The sequence below is a fragment of the Mchenga conophoros genome, linkage group LG9, assembly GCF_057382185.1.
Source record: "Mchenga conophoros isolate Kocher_MC1m ecotype Shallow Benthic linkage group LG9, M_conophoros_male_GT1.1, whole genome shotgun sequence".
In the NCBI taxonomy this organism is placed as follows: Eukaryota; Metazoa; Chordata; class Actinopteri; order Cichliformes; family Cichlidae; genus Mchenga; species Mchenga conophoros.
Genome location: NC_140534.1, coordinates 32,597,749 through 32,614,737, shown reverse-complemented (window position 1 = coordinate 32,614,737; position 16,989 = coordinate 32,597,749). Strand labels below are relative to the sequence as shown.

The window sequence follows — 16,989 nt, the reverse complement described above, 5'->3', positions numbered from 1 at the left end:
TTTGCGCTTGTGCATGCTGGTCTGCCGCCTGCTCTGAGCTTTCAAAGTCACCCATCTCAAAACTGCATTGGAGATGGGTGACTGCCAACAGTGGGGTGAGAGATGCAATATCTTCATGAAACCTAAAGAAGTCCATTCGCTTTCTTTCCAAGCTCCATCTACTTTGATGATGGAGAACCAAGGGCGTAGATTTGGCATGGACGGAAGGGACATGTCCCCACCAGCAATTATTGAATTGTCCCCACCAATAATTTGATCTCTTCGAGTAAAGAAAAACAAACCCGATGGTAAGAAAAAAAAAAAAGATCTGTCAGCGTCTCATTCAGCGAGCGGTGCAGAAAGAGTTAAATTACGTTCTCTACTGGAGTCCTACGTCATGTGACAAATATGGCCAATGTGATTGGCTGAGCTTTTCAGGGAGCTCTGTTTAGTTTCAGCAGCGGCAAACCTGCGCTGCCAGGAGGAGAGGAGGATGGCAGCGCAAAGGAAGAACCTGGATATAAGAAATTGGTTTTCAAAGAAACCTGTAAGTCACGTAAAGTCAAGTTCACTCATATATTGTGTCCGTCACAATAACGTTACAGGCTACGCTAGGCCATACATGCCAACACTCACGATTTTTCCGAGAAATCCCGAATTTCAGTGCCCCTCCCGAAAATCTCCCGGGGCGACCATTCTCCCCCCAATTTCTCCTGATTTTCCACCCGGACAACAAAACTGAAAACCATATCCCAGACCGGCCCAGCCAATTCCAGTTTCCAACAATGGCTACTATTACTGCAGCTACTTAGTTTTAATATTACTCTTATTTCTCTTTCTGGGTCGCAAAATAAACTTTTAACACATTTTCAGGCGAGAATGTAGCTGTGTAAACGTCAAATAACTTAAACGTGTTATTGTTTGGCCTTTTTCAGTGCTTTAGTTGTGTTTTATTTGTTGGTGAGTAAAGCGTTTTGGCTGAGATTAAAGTTATTAGATTAAATTAAATTAAATAAAACTTTATTAATCTCTCGGGAGGATTTTTCCCGGGTTTTCACACAGCTGAATAAACTGCTGTGTGAAAACAGCAGTTTATTCGACCATCTACGCCAGCGTCTGGTTATATTTTAGACAGCAAGGAGCAGACGGCAGGTGACGTAATTCTGAAGGCTAGACCGTCCAATTTCACAGTCGTTCATTTCCGGTCTACCTGGCTTTCGGAGGACCCGGCCCACTTAGACCACAAAGGCCGGGTCCTCAGGTGGACGCAGCCTCTGAATTTGGACACCCCCGGCCTGTTTCCGGTAATAACGGTGACATTTAACTTATTTTATCTTATTTTATAAATAAACACTGTAAGATTCAAGTTTTTTGTATATATATGTACATGTATATCCCCCCAGCCCATTTGAATGTCTCCCTAATTCTGAGGTCTCAAGGTTGCCAAGTAGGTGCTAGGCTTGGTCCACATTAGTCTAAAATTGTATGTAACCATGAATAATGTGATGCCATGTCCACCAGGAGAGACTGGACAGTATAGATGTAAAACAAATATGCCAGCAGTTCATTTCAGCTAACGAGAGGAGCAGGCATGTGTTTGTTTTGTGGGGCATGTAGTCCATGTCTGTTGCTGTAACAGTAGTTCATGTTTAGAATAAAACATCCCAGCCCCCTATCTGATGTTGGTGTACTATAACTGAAGTAATGTTGTTAAGTCCTTAAAGTCATATTCTTTTATTGTCATGACTGTATTTGAAGCTATTTTTACTTTTGTATGATACCTGATTTATATGATATATGGCTGAAGTAAACTAAAGTCTGAAATACTTAGTCATTTGTTTAATAGTAATTTAACATTATATAATTCACATATAAAACTATGAATTGTAATTTTAAACGGTTTAAAAGCAGGTAGAATAGCATATGTAGGCAAGTATATTTGTCCTTTTTTTTAATCAAGAAGCAAAAACAAAAAGGAGACCTGTTCAGTCCTTTATCATTAACTAGACATGTTTTGGATAGATTCAAATATCAGCATTGGTTGAATCTTTAAATGGTCTCTTTTATTTTCAAACTAAGTCAGTTTTCAGTGGGTGACTTTGAGTTTCCAGTTGAGATGCATGTTTTTGGATAGCTGGAAAAGTAGCTTTTACTTATAGAGCTCATGCAAAATAAATAAATCAAGTCCAGTTTTACTCTCATATCGGCCAGCATTTTGATTAGTTGTCTTCTTTCAATATCATACTTCTGACAATGCAATAAAACATTATTTCCTGTTCCCTACTGCAGTCACACTCCACTGTACAGTGTTTTCCTATTAAAAGTAATGTGGTATTAAAACCAGTGTGTCCGAATCTAAGTCGAGATATAACAGTCTCCTGTTTCTTCCTGTACTTCTCATGTCTCCCACTTTCCTTTGGATTTTGTAAAACCATCACCCTTTCCTCTCTTCCTCCCATTGCTTTTGCCAGCGTTCCTTCATTTTGTGCCGTATTCTGCTCTTAATCTCTGTCCTACTAACACTAATAACCATATCAATTTTTCATCCACAGCGAGTAAAGTAGTGAACTCAGAGGAGCAAAACAAACTATTAGTGATGGCCAAATGAAGCTTGTATTGAAAAACGGTTCATTACTCGAAGCTTTTCAACACAGTCCTCTCTGGTGACATCTGGTGGCCAAAAATATGAAGAGCAGCTTGAATCCACAAAATAAAACCAACTGCTTCATTATGATTGCCCACTCACTCTACAGAGTGGAATTTTCTCTGATATTGGGCCACCGTTGTGTTGCTTTGAACGTGTATTTTTTGGGGTTAAAAAATGTGGTTTATTTGTGTAATGAATAATTTCGACCAGCAAATTTTCCTTGTTTAAACATGCACCATTGTGTGGTCTTTCTTTGCTTTTCACTTCTTGATGTTGGTAAATACAATAATTGGAAAACACGACGTTACATATAATATACATATAATACTGTACAACACATTATGGAGTATGATTCTGCTGTGAGGTCTTGTCTCCATGCACTTGTGAAATTAATCGCAAGACGGGTGTATTTATATTATATTAGGGAAATTTTCCCAGACATATTTCTGACCTGCGGGTAGAATTGATTGTGAAATGGAAAATGCTTATGAACTTGCAAACTAAAAACATGATGCATTTAAGGTAACCCTTTTTCATTTGTATTTAAGAAGAGAATTTGTTCCACTGTGCGATGGCTGAAACTGTTCCTTTTCGTGGAGATAATTTCTCCTGCATTAAGGAAAATCCCTTCACGTGGAACAGAAGAGGCTGGAGTGCAGAGAAACTGGTAGAGATGCAGTTATACATTCTAACTGGGCCCCACAAACTCAGCTAAAGAGAATAAATAAATTCAATTGCTGCACATTTTGCAGACTAACATTTTAAGATTAATTGAAAAATAAAATATATATTTTAACATTAAATGTAACGAGTCAAATGGAAGTTTTTCTAAAGATATTTGATGATATTTATATTATGAAAAACAGATTTTTGACATTTTGAGTTTTTCCCGTTTTCAGATAAAATAAACACGCACAAAACAAAAGCAAACAGCCAGAACACAAAGCTGGAAAACCCACCGAATGACCAAAATCTACTCAAAATACTCCCACACAACAGAACCTCCTCTCCTCCTCGCTGGCTCCATGTCTCTCAGTAGAAATATCAGTGGTTTGCTACCTGTCACCATCAAAACACCACAAATCCTGCGAATTATTCACTTCCTTATAAAGCATTGAACGAGACCCCGAAGTAGTCACGTTCTAAACGACGCTTCGGACGTCACTGATCACGTGACTCTGGCCAAACGAATCAAGCTTCGATACAGAGCTTCTGAAGCAGTGTGTTGATTTTTTTGACACACGCACCGGAGCATCAGCTTCAAGCGGACCATCACTACAAACGTTTCCCTCATCTGTTTCCTGGGTATTTTTGAAAACGCAGGTTTTTCTATGCGTTTGCACTAGTGATGGGCAGATGAAGCCCCATGAAGCACTGAAGCTTTTCATCCAATTGGTTCACCCCAACGCGAAGCTTCATGAAGCTTCATTTGCTCTAGCAGGACACCTACTGGACGTAAAAATAATAGCTGGCATGAATTTGAAGAGTGTGGCATTTTGCACACAGCCTGTAAATGTCAACAACAAAAGGAGTGTGTAAAACATGTATATTGTAGTGATGGCAGTATACTGTGTATATTTATAGTGGCAGTATGGAAAATGATTATTTGGAAATGCTTGAAATGGAAATGATCATTTACTGTGAGGTGAGGTGTGGTTGGGGTGTGGACAGTAGTTGTGCTTTTGTAACGTTGAGGTATGGACAGCTACACACTGAGGCTTTAGTCCTGCCTGTTCATATTTTATTCTGTAAAAACTAAATTTTCACTGCTTTTATGACCTTTTTAGTGGGGAGAACATAGCTAGGATTTAATGATTTAACAAATCTTTTGAATCCTTTGTCCTCCACAATGCTAAATAGCTGGGAGTCCTCAATCACCATGCTGACCAGGTCTTCATCTATTTGAGATTGTTCTCCTGAGGAAAGACAATAAAGATAAAGCACAAATATAAATATCACACACGTAACTTATAACAGTTGTATAATATTGTTATATCATTTAGTAACATTACTGCATCCTATATTATCATTGCATTTGATGGCTCACCTGGTCTTGCTCCATAATCGGTGTTCCCCTTATTCTCATGCAAAGCTCTGTAGTGCCTAAGCATGGATGAGGTGTTGTTATATCCCAGCTCCCTGGCACATAGCAAACACTTCACCTTGTACAAAAGTACAGTCAAAGTCAAAGTCAAAGTCAACTTTATTTGTCGATTCTGCCACATGTACAGGACATACAGAGAATAGAAATTGCGTTACTCTCAATCCCTAGATAAATAGCAAATGAACATTTAAATATATTTAAATATAAAAGTGATTAAAAATGCAAGTAAAATAATTAAAAAGTAAAAATTTAAATAAATACAATTTTACATATAACAAGAAAGCTATACAATATACAATATAATGGGTAAGTGACATTGAGTGTAAACCAGGCAGAGTAGTGCAAATAGGCAAATAGTGCAAATGGAGATTTAGTAGTGTACGGTAAGAAGTAGTGTACGGTAAGAACAGGGAGAGAGAGAAGCCGCTGCGTGTGCACGCGCCGCCATGTTGGACAGACAGCTTAACATAAATTGTATTGCACCATCAGTATCATGAAAATACATCTTCTGTAGAAATTTACATACCTTGTTGGGAGGAATAAGATCAAAATGTTCCCACACAGGGGAGGACATCCTCCTCTTCTTAGCTGGCTCCATTCTCTCCTGACTTTCTCTCCTCACTCTCATAAACCTCCAAACGGTCTCCAAACTCTCACTAACCGCAACTCTCCATCAAACACCCACATTTTTGAATGAAGTCTGAGGGTTTATATCGCTGTCATATCTCGCGGCAAAGTTCGAACCACTTCATGAACCAGTCACGTGGTACAGCCGGGCAGCGAGGCTTCGGACGTCATCATTTTCAGCTCCTCCCATAAATGAAGCAAGCCTCGATACGCGGAAACGCCCCCTCCATTACTCGACACACGCTCCGAAGCCTCGATACAGAACGTCCCATCACTAGTTTGCACCTTTCGTCCACACGTAAACGGCGTTTTCGGACACTGAAAAACGCCTGCCAGGGTGGATACTTTCGAAAAGTCAGTTTTTGTGTTTACGTGTGCACGAGGAAAACGTGAAAAACGCAGCGTCAAAGGTGTGGTCCTATTTTGGCATCACACTGTGACTGTGACTATTTTGAAATCTCCGTTTTCAAAATACCCGTGTACGTGTGGACGTAGCCAAAGCTTCATCACGGAGTTTCTCTCGGTTTGTGGGCTCATCTAAAGGTAAGCACCGAGCTAACTTTACTGTGAGCAGGGCTCTAGACTAACTTTTTGACATGGGCGCACCGGTACGCCTAACTTTAAAAATTAAAGCTCCATAAATGCATACCTTTGCCTAATAACAAAGGCATAAATGTGTTTGGGGTTTTTTTTCCCCCACGTTATATCAGTTGCACGGAAGTAGCTGGCAACGGAAGTAATCCGGGCGCTGCAGCTTTAAGCAGCTGCGCGCGCTCCCGCGGACGGCAATCACTTTCTGGCAGACAATCACTTTTGGGCACAACACCGGCACAAAAGTTAGGCGCACTCAAATTTTTCAACCGCATCGCTTAACACCGCAGTTTTACATGTGCACTTTCTTTGGGGGGGGGGGGAGTCCATACAGACAATATTCATTTCTAAATTATTAACTAACAAACTTGTGCTTAAAGTGCTTTGTCAATATTGTAGAAAATGTTAAACTTAATCATCATTTCGGCTCCTCTGACGACCTGTTTGCTGCTGTCTGCTGCTGAAAGACAGTGGGGAGAGGGGACACTTGGGCAGTGCATTTATTGCAGCATATAATGTGTTTCCTGGATACACTGTGCTTTTTCCGAGCACTGGCTATGAATTTCAGAAGGATCAGGCCTTAACTTAACAAAAAAGTTATCAATAGTTCTTTTCATCCACAGCTACATCCACTTCTCTCAGGCCTAGGCTGCTCACTAGGGCTGGGTATCATCACTGATTTCTATAATCCATTCGATTCCGGTTCTCAAAGACTTGATTCGATTCAATTTAGCCTCAGACAGTCAGAAATATTATAATTCTGATCATTTATCAGTACTGATACATGTGAGACTTCATCAGAGAGAGAGCTGTGCAGGAAGTGTGATTTTTATCGTGGTGGAAGCAAAACAGCAAAAGTCAGAGGGAATTCATGACGACATTGATCAAATGTGAAGCGCAGTTTGCTGCTCCTTTGCTGCTGGCTCGGTGAATCTTGGTTGGAGAGAGACAAAACCTGCAGCTCAGAATCAGCGCAAAAAAGACGTAAACACAGAGCGGAGCCAACACATCAGAATCGCTAAGCTCCGACAGTGTGTCCGTGTTCGGGCCATCGAAAAGCCTATAAAGAGCAATATGAATTTCTTTAGAAATTACCGGAATGAAAATGTGGAGAGCACACCAACAAAAAACGATGGCAGAGAACTCGATATCAGCTCGTCTCACTGCTGCTATCCAAGCTTGATGTCTTCGTTTGGTTACATCAGATACGTGAGATTCCTCACGTTGCTTCCAGGAGGGGAAACGATAAAAAGAGCCCATTTTCCAGGTTATTCCCTTCCCGATCTTGGGATCTAACATTGCAACTGACAACACAGCAAGTACGAGCCATAGCTGATGTTTCCGTGTGCTTTCACTCCTGTAGCCATTTGTTTCGCCTACTAAGATGGCAGCTCAACGAAAAATCATGACCACGCCCCCTACCATGACATCACGCTCCAAAGCCTATGGTTTTGCGGGCCAAATGTAATTGGGCTGCGGGCCAAATTTGGCGCGCGGGCCAGAGTTTGACACTCTACAGCCTGATTTCTATTTGAAGTGATAACAGGAAATGGATGAGAGCGATCTGCTGCAGTATCAGGGTCACAATAAACTTTATTGTCCAGCTGCTGTGGATGAACACATGAGAGGAAGTGAACTCCTACAAAGTCTCATTTTAATGAGTCTGACTGCTGTAAAGTGATGCACAGGAAGATGTCAACAAAAACTATTCTATGAAATGAATGTTTAGCATCAAGTGAATTCAGATGTTCTGTTCAGTTTTCTTTCTATAGGCAAGGCAAGTTTATTTATATAGCACCATTCAACAGCAAGTTGATTCAAAGTGCTTTTCAGAGACATTAAAAAACAAAAAAATAAAAAGCATGATTTAAAAAGGGGGGGGCAGTACATAAAATCAGTAGTTAAAATGTAGGTTTTGAAATTTAAGCTTAAAAGTAAAACCGTGCAGATTTGGTGCTTTATTCAAATGCAGCTGAGAACAGGTGAGTCTGCAACTTGGATTTAAATAAACTGAGTGTTTCAGCTGGTCTGAGGCTTTCTGGGAGTTTGTTCCAGATATATGGAGCATAAAAGCTGAATGCAGCTTCTCCATGTCTAGTCTCACAAGATTTCTACAACCAATCAGAGTGAAATTTGTACTTTGTGTTGTCAGATGAACATCAGAATCAGAATCGTGTTTATTGGCCAAGTATATGTGCAGACACATACAAGGAATTTGGTTCCGGTAGATGGAGGCTCTCAAGCACAGCAATGTAAATCACACATACATACACAAAGCTGTGTAAACAAACTATAAATAACTAATCTAAACTTATATACATAAAATACAGAAATGAAGTGAGGTGGAATGAATACTGCAGAATGTACATAAGGTGCAGTTGCAGTCTGGCAGTGGGAGCAGTGTGACAGGTCAACTGTTTAGGAGGGAGATGGCGAGGGGAAAGAAACTGTTCCTATGTCGGGTGGTCCTGGTCTGCAGGCTTCTGTACCGTCTGCCAGAGGGCAGCAGATCAAAAAGTCTGTGTCCAGGGTGTGAGGGGTCTGTGATGATTTTTCCCTGCCCGTTTCCTGGTTCTTGAGAGGTACAGATCCTGGATGGAGGGCAGGGGGGCGCTGATGATCCTTTCTGCTGCCCGTACAGTCCGCTGCAGTCTGCTCTTGTCCTGTTTAGTGGCTGCTCCATACCAGACTGTGATGGAGGAGCACAGGACAGACTCAATGACCGCAGTGTAGAACTGGATCAGCAGCTCCTGTGGAAGACTGTACTTCCCCAGTTGTCTCAGGAAGTACATCCTCTGCTGGGTCTTTTTGAGGATGGAGTTGATGTTGGTCTCCCACTTCAGGTCCTGGGAGATGGTTGTACCCAGGAACTTGAAGATCTTCGCAGTTGACACAGGGCTGTCTGATATGGTGAGGGGGAGCAGAGTTGAGGGATGTCTCCTGAAGTCCACTGTCATCTCTACAGTTTTAAGAGTGTTCAGCTCCAGATTGTGCTGACTGCACCAGAGTACCAGCCGCTCAACTTCCTGCCGGTATGCAGACTCATCACCATCCTGAATGAGGCCAATGACAGTGGTGTCATCTGCAAACTTTAGGAGTTTGACAGCCGAGTTCTTGGAGGTGCAGTCGTTAGTGTAGAGGGAGAACAGTAGTGGTGAGAGGACACATCCTTGAGGGCACCAATACTGAGGGACCGAGTTTCAGAGGTGATCTCCCCCAGCCTCACTTGCTGCTTTCTGTCTGTCAGGAAGCTGGTGATCCACTGACAGGTAGCTGGAGACACGCTGAGCTGGGAGAGTTTGGAGGAGAGAAGTTCAGGCACAATGGTGTTAAAAGCCGAACTAAAGTCCACAAACAGGACCCTGGCATAAGTTCCCGGGCGGTCGAGGTGTTGCAGGATGTAATGCAGCCCCATGTTCACTGCATCATCCACCAACCTGTTTGCCTGGTAGGCAAACTGCAGAGGGTCCAGCTGGTGGTCTGTAATGTCTTTCAGATGGGCTAACACTAGTCGTTCGAAGGATTTCATGACCACAGACGTCAAGGCGACAGGTCTGTAGTCATTCAGTCCTGTGATGGTGGGTTTCTTGGGAACAGGGATGATGGTGGAGCGTTTGAAGCAGGAGGGAACTTCACACAGCTCCAGGGATGTGTTGAAGATGCGAGTAAAGATGGGAGCCAGCTGTTCAGCACAGGTTTTGAGAAAGGAGGGTGAGACACCGTCTGGTCCGGGGGCTTTCCTGCGCTTCTGTTTCTGGAATAGTCGGCTCACATCCTGAGTGTGTATTCTGAGTTTCAGGGAGGAAGAAAGGGGGGTGAGAGGTGTGGTGGAGGTGGTTGAGTCTGGATTGGAGAGGGTGGTGGTGGTCGTTGGGTCTGGATTGGGGAGGGTGGGGGTGGTCGTTGGGTCTGGATTGGGGAGGGTGAAGGGGGGGAGAGGTGGAAGGTGTGTTGGGGGTCAATGTCTGAAGCAATGTCCCTGGGGAGGGTGGGGCGTGGGAGTCTGTCCGTCTCAAACCTGCAGTAGAAAGTGTTTAACTCGTTGGCCAGGTCTTTGTTTGCTTCAATAGTGGGTGGGGGGCGTCTGGTGATTTCCTGCAGGCCCCTCCACACTGACGCTGGGTCGTTGACTGAGAGCCGTTCTTCCAGCTTCTGGGAGTAGATCCTTTTAGCTGCTTTGATCTCCTTGGTCAGTGTGTTCCTAGCTTGCTTGTACAGGGCCCTGTCACCACTTCTGTAGGCGTCCTCCTTGGCCTTACGAAGATGTTGGAGTTTAGCAGTGAACCATGGTTTATTGTTGTTGTATGTGCAAAAGGTCTTTGTGGCGCACACACACGTCTTCACAGAAACTGATGTATGATGTCACAGTGTCCGTGAGCTTATCTAGGTTCTCAGATGCAGCTTCAAAAACAGTTCAATTAGTGGAGTCAAAACAGTCCTGCAGTTCCTGCTTTGCTGCGTTAGTCCACTTCTTCAGTTTTCGCACGTTTGAGTTTTTGCCTATAAACTGGAATAAAATGGACCATGCAGTGATCAGAATGTCCCAAAGCTGCCCGGGGCACAGAGCGATAGGCATCTTTTAGAGTGGTGTAACAGTGATCCAGTATGATGTTGTCCTTGATGGGGCAGTTTATACAGTATGCTGTCTGTATTTAGGGAGTTCGTAGTTTAGGTTTGCTCTGTTAAAATCCCCAAGAATAATTGTAAAGGAATCCGGGAATTTCCTCTCCAGGGTAGTAATCTGGTCAGCCAGCTTGCACAGTGCGTTGTTCGCGTTGGCCTGTGGAGGGATGTAAACTCCGACCAGCATGAAGGAAGACAACTCCCGCGGTGAATAAAAAGGTTTACAGTTGATGAAAAAACTTTCCAAGTGTGGGCTGCAGTGTTTCTGTAACACTGTGACATCAGTACACCAACCTTCATTAATGTAGAAGCAGACTCCACCACCCTTTGTTTTCCTTGAGAGCTCTGTTTCGCGGTCCGTCCGGTGAAGTTGGAAGCCCGGCAGATTTAAGACAGCGTCTGGGACTCGCTCACCGAGCCAGGTTTCAGTGAAGCAGAGGGCAGCAGAGCGTGCAAAGCCCTTGTTAGTCCGCTTTAAGAGCAGTAGTTCATCGACTTTGTTTGGAAGAGAGCGGAGATTCGTGAGGTGAATGGAGGGGAGTGCCGTGCGGAATCCTCGCCGACGTAGTTTCACCAGCGCACCAGCGCGACTGCCCTGTCTACATCTTCTCCAGGAGCCACAGAGAGCTGCTGCGCCTCCAACTAAAATCTCCAAAAAACTTTCCGGGTTTGTGAAAAATGGATAAGAACTATAGTGAGGCGACTGCCTGATGTTTAGCAGTTGATCTCTGGAGAAAGTGATGTGGTCTGAGTGACCAAAAGCGCAGAAAATAAACAGGACACATATGAGACACTTTGCAGCACAACACGTCTCACAAGATTTCTACAAGCAATCAGAGTGAAATTTGTACTTTGTGTTGTCAGATGAACATATGAGACACTTTGACTCTTCAGTGCAGTGTGGAGCCTTACAAAGATCTGTTTTGTGTCCCAGCTGATCAGCAGGAGGAGAAGAGTCTGACGGAGCAGCAGAGGAACATTTTCAGCCATCTGGGTTCAGCTGAGTCACTACAGAGGAAACAATGAGCTCAACACAGAAGGTGAGGAAAATATCACAGTTTCACCAAATAATCAGTCACGTCTAAAACTCTCATCCTCCCAACCTGTTATATGACTGTGTTGTATTTTATTATGTACTATGTTTTTTTTTATTTTACATCTATTATGTTTACAAACATCAAGAAGTCACAAGCAAAGAGAAACCACACCATAGCACATGTTTAAATAAGGATATTCATCAAAATTATTTATTAATGAAATTTCAAAACCTTTTCAATCACACAGAAAATACATGTGCAAAGCAACACAACAGTAGCCTGATATCAGACAGAACTGTCACATGATACTAAACATAATGAAGCGCTTCATTATAATTTGTAGATTCAAGCTGCTCTTCATATTTTGACCAGCAGATGTCACCAAAGAGGACTGTTGAAAAGCTTCAAGTAATGACAGTTTGTTTCACGACTGCATTTCAATCGGGGAGGGTTTTATCAATTAAAATTGATTGTAGCTTGGATAACATGATATCAATTGATTAAAATCCTGAAAACGCTACAATCTCAGGTTAAACCTCAGAAAATTTCAACAACCACCAAACGGCTAAAACAGTAAATGAGAGCAGGTGCACGGATTCTGCACAAAGACGTAAACAAAGACGTCCGTGCCATCGGGGCTGAAAGCCGGCAGCTCACTGATTCTGATGCGTTCGCCGGTCCGCTCTTTGTGTTTACGTCTTTTTCGGCGCTAGATTCTGAAGCTGCCGGTTTTGTCTCTCTCCAAAATAAAATTTATTAAACCAGCAGAATTCTCTCTCTCCATTGTTTACAGCTCTGTCGGGTGCTGTTTTTTGTTTTTTCACTTCGAGCAACAAAGCCTAATTTCTGCTGTTCAATACAGAACAAATGTAAACTTTTTTAAATTATGCAAAACGTTTAGCCGTGTCTGTAATAAAACCTCTGTAACTTTGCTCTGCTTCACTTCAGCAGCATCAGGTAATGTTCATATGTTGATTAATGGTTTTCTTTCGTGTTTGATCCACTGCAGAATATTTTTAAACCCAGGCCAGAAAATTCTCCTTCATGTTTTTCTGTTTTATCCTCAGTTACTTTGACACAAAGGCATCTGCTGTGCTGCTTACACCTCTGATGAAGTCTCACACATGTCAGCTTTCATTTTAGAAATATAAAATACAGATATGTACTGATAAGTACATAGTGATCAGAATTCTAATATTTCTGACTGTCTGAGGCAAAATTTCCCTGAATCGAAATCAGTGATGATGCCCAGCCCTACATTTCACTCACTGCCTGTGTTTGTATCTCTGTCACTGCAGGACCAACATGGAGCGAGAAGTCAGCGCTCTCAGGAGGCCGACAAACCTCACAGAACAAAGGGGGAGAAGAAATACACCTGTGATGAGTGTGGGAAAGATTTTACTAAGAAGGATTCACTAAAAACCCACCAACTCATCCACACTGGAGAGAGACCGTTCAGCTGTGACGAGTGTGGACAGACTTTTTCCTGGAAGGATAGTCTAAAAAAACACCAACTCATCCACAGTGGAGTTAAAGCGTACAGCTGTGATGAGTGTGGGAAAGATTTTACTAGGAAGGATTCACTAAAAACCCACCAACTCATCCACACTGGAGAGAGACCGTTCAGCTGTGATGACTGTGGAAAGTCTTTTACCCGGTTTGGAAGCTTAAAAGCACACCAGCTCTTCCATAGTGGAGTTAAACCATACAGCTGTGACGAGTGTGGAAAGAGTTTTTCCTGGAAGGGTAGTCTAAAAAAACACCAACTCGTCCACAGTGGAGTTAAAGCGTACAGCTGTGACGAGTGTGGGAAGGATTTTCTTAGGAAGGCTTCACTAGAAAACCATCAGGTCATCCACACTGGAGAGAGACCGTTCAGCTGTGACGAGTGTGGACACACTTTTTCTCGGAAGAATGGTCTAAAAAAACACCAAGTCATCCACAGTGGAGTTAAAGTGTACAGCTGTGATCAGTGTGGCAGAGCTTTTACTCAAAGTGGCCACTTACAGAGTCATCTAGTTACCCACTCTGGAATTAAAGCATACAGCTGTGACATTTGTGGAAAATCTTTCAGCCTGAAACAGAGCCGAAATACACACCTACGCATTCACACCGGACATGATGTGTACAGCTGTCAACAGTGTGGCAAAGAGTTTACAACAGACGCAAAGTTACAACGTCACATGTTTACCCACTCTGAGGAACTACCTTATAAGTGTGATCTGTGTGAGAAGACTTTTAAAGCTCCACATTACCTGAGACTACACCAACAGATCCACACCAGAAAGAGACTCTACAAGTGCAGTTACTGTGAGGTATGTTTTTATATTTTTATCGTGTCATTTTAGCCTGACTGTTTGGAACAACTCTGCTCATTAAACCGTGTTAGCATGTTGCTAACACAATTTAATAAGCAGAGTTCTACAGAATGGAGAGACGGTGTTGTGTGATTATTCAGATTTTCATTTTAGTTATCATTTTTGTTTAAATGATCCTAAAAAACTAAACTGAAAGTGCTGAAAACTGATATGGTGTTATTTAAAATTCACGTAGTTTCATGGTATTCAATTCAGTTTTATTTATATAGCGCCAAATCACAACAGTAGTTGCCTCAAGGTACTTTATATTGTAAGGTAGACCCTACAACAGGTTTAGGCAACCTTTCTGATGGCCAGTGCCATTTAAAATTTCCTCAGAAGTCAGTGTGCCATATGATTGTATTAGCAATAAATTTAATAACGCTCTATATTAACAGTTACACACTACATAGAACAACTTTATAGAATTATATTTGTTCACAGATGTTGACAGCTATCAGCGAATAGTTAGCAGCTATTTTGAAACAAAAAAAAAGACACTTTTTATCCATAACAAGAACTCCACAACAGCAAATACAGAAAATACAAATGCTATTTATGGTCTCCTCACAACAATGATAAGAAAAATAAACTGGGCCAATATGGCATGTTTGTTAATACAGAGATACACATGCTAATGTGATCTCTGGTCTCCCACTCGGAGACACAGGTCTCCCAGTGTCCAGCATTCAGACGGCTACGTGAGGACACTCTTCATGTGAGAGAAAATCTGCTCACACAGATATGTAGAACCAAATACTGTCAACAAGGCCTCTGCAATGTTCTGAAGACAGTTAAACTTGTCAGGTAGTGTCCAGCAGGTGACAATGCAAGCTCCGTGAACACGCACATCTATGGATTCCAGCTGCTTCTATACATTTCATGTCAGATAAAAACTTTGGTTGTAAGCTTCAGATAATTATTTAATAACAGCCAGACATTTTAAATGAGAATAAGAAAATATTTCTTTGTGCCCCCCTTTCCCTGTTAATGCCCCACCTGGCCCCCCTGGCAAAACTTTGCTAGACCCGCCCCTGCACAGTTACCAGCTGTCAGTTACTTAGAAAAGGATCCTGGTGTTATTTGTCTCTCAGAAACAGTTCATAACTTCAACTCATTCATGTCACCTAAAAGGTAAACCTGTTTCTCCATCACCTGTTCAGCTCTGATGATTCAGTAAGGACATCTCCTGGTTTCATCTGCATGTTTCCCTCTCACCACATATCCAAACCGACATCATGACCAGCAGCTTTTACAGCTGTGGCTCCTGCAAACATTAGCTGATACTAGAAAGTAATATTAAATAAATTCTAACAACAGCTGATCAAGCTTAAACGTGCTGCTGTTGTTTAGCGCGACATCCGCTGGTTTCCCCTCTCTGGCGCAAAGTGGGCGATAAACAAACAAGAGAGGAAAGCTGATCAGCTGATCATTGATCAGTAGCAACAGGAGAGGGAGGGAGAGAATGAGAGAAGAAGAGGCAGCTGTGCAGCGTAAAGACAGAATAAATCAATCTTTGTGTCTTTTTTTCTTTCTAGCTGAAGTTCGGGACAAACTCTGTTCCTTTTCACCTTAATACGAAATGCGTAATAATTTCTCTGAATGAGGGACGATTCGTCTTTTTACAGGCAACTCTACTAACTAACCTTATGAATAAAATACAGTTCACTATGGTATCACTAACATCAAAGCACCCACCCAGCTGTATAGGAACTCTGTCATGCTAGCTAGCACGCAGTACGAGTTATTGTAACTGACTGTAAAAAGTCAGCACAACGAAAATAAACTCCACCTAAACTTGGTTTATATCTGACCCAGATAGACTGCAGGTCATAACTTCTTACCTGAAGTTCAGGTCACCTGACACTCGGACCGGCGGCCGCCTCGGGTGTCTCCTCCTCCTGCCTCCCCTTCCCTCATCCACCCGCTGGCCTCCACCACTTGCTAATTTTACTGAATCTGAGGAAGCTCCGCCACAGCCACCACCAAACAACTGAGTTATTTTTACAGCATCTGGCCAATCCACCACCTTTCATTGTTTATACCGTTACAAAGGGGAAAAAAAGTCACCGGGCCACCGAGCAAATGCCCGATGGCCAGTCCAGCATTGGTCGTGCCATCAGTTAACCCTTCGTGTGCCAACTGTGGCACACGTGCCTACGGTTGCCGACCCCTGCCCTACAATAGTACATACAGAGAAAAGCCCAACAATCATATGACCCCCTATGAGCAGCACTTTGACGACTGTGGGAAGGAAAAACTCCCTTTTAACAGGAAGAAACCTCCGGCAGAACCAGGCTCAGGGAGGGGCGGCCATCTGCTGCGACCGGTTGGGGTGAGAGAAGGAAGACAGGATAAAAGACATGCTGTGGAAGAGAGACAGAGGTTAATAACAGATATGATTCGATGCAGAGAGGTCTGTTAATACATAGTGAGTGAGAAAGGTGACTGGAAAGGAAAAACTCAATGCATCATGGGAATCCCCCGGCAGCCTATGTCTATTGCAGCATAACTAAGGGAGGATTCAGGGTCACCTGGTCCAGCCCTAACTATATGCTTTAGCAAAAAGGAAAGTTTTAAGCCTAATCTTGAAAGTAGACACTGTGTCTGTCTCCTGAATCCAAACTGGAAGCTGGTTCCACAGAAGAGGGGCCTGAAACCGAACGATCTGCCTCCCATTCTACTTTTAAATACTGTAGGAACAACAAGTAAGGCTGCAGTGCGAGAGCAAAGTGCTCTAACAGGGTGATATGGTACTACAAGGTCATTAAAATAAGATTGGGCCTGATTATTCAAGACCGGATTTTGAATTCAATTCTGGATTAAACAGGAAGCCAATGAAGGAGAAATATGCTCTCTCTTTCTAGTCCCTGTCAGGACTCTTGCTGCAGCATTTCGGATTAACTGAAGGCTTTTCAGTGAGTTTTTAGGACTTCCTGATAATAATGAATTGTTTAATGTGCATTGAAGGACATGTCCTGGTCAAAATGACTCCAAGGTTCCTCACAGCGTTACTGGAAGTTA

At 42.7% G+C, this 16,989-nt stretch overlaps 1 pseudogene across 1 annotated transcript in view; it reads left to right on the top strand.

The window, feature by feature from the left end:
• Nucleotides 1–5,575: 5,575 nt before the first annotated feature.
• Nucleotides 5,576–16,989, top strand: part of LOC146567666 (uncharacterized) — a 14,212-nt pseudogene continuing 2,798 nt past the window's right edge. The window contains exons 1-3 of the transcript XR_014893960.1: nucleotides 5,576–5,900; nucleotides 11,506–11,611; nucleotides 12,907–13,923. The product of XR_014893960.1 is annotated as an uncharacterized LOC146567666 (transcript). The remainder of the gene's footprint in view (nucleotides 5,901–11,505; nucleotides 11,612–12,906; nucleotides 13,924–16,989) is intronic.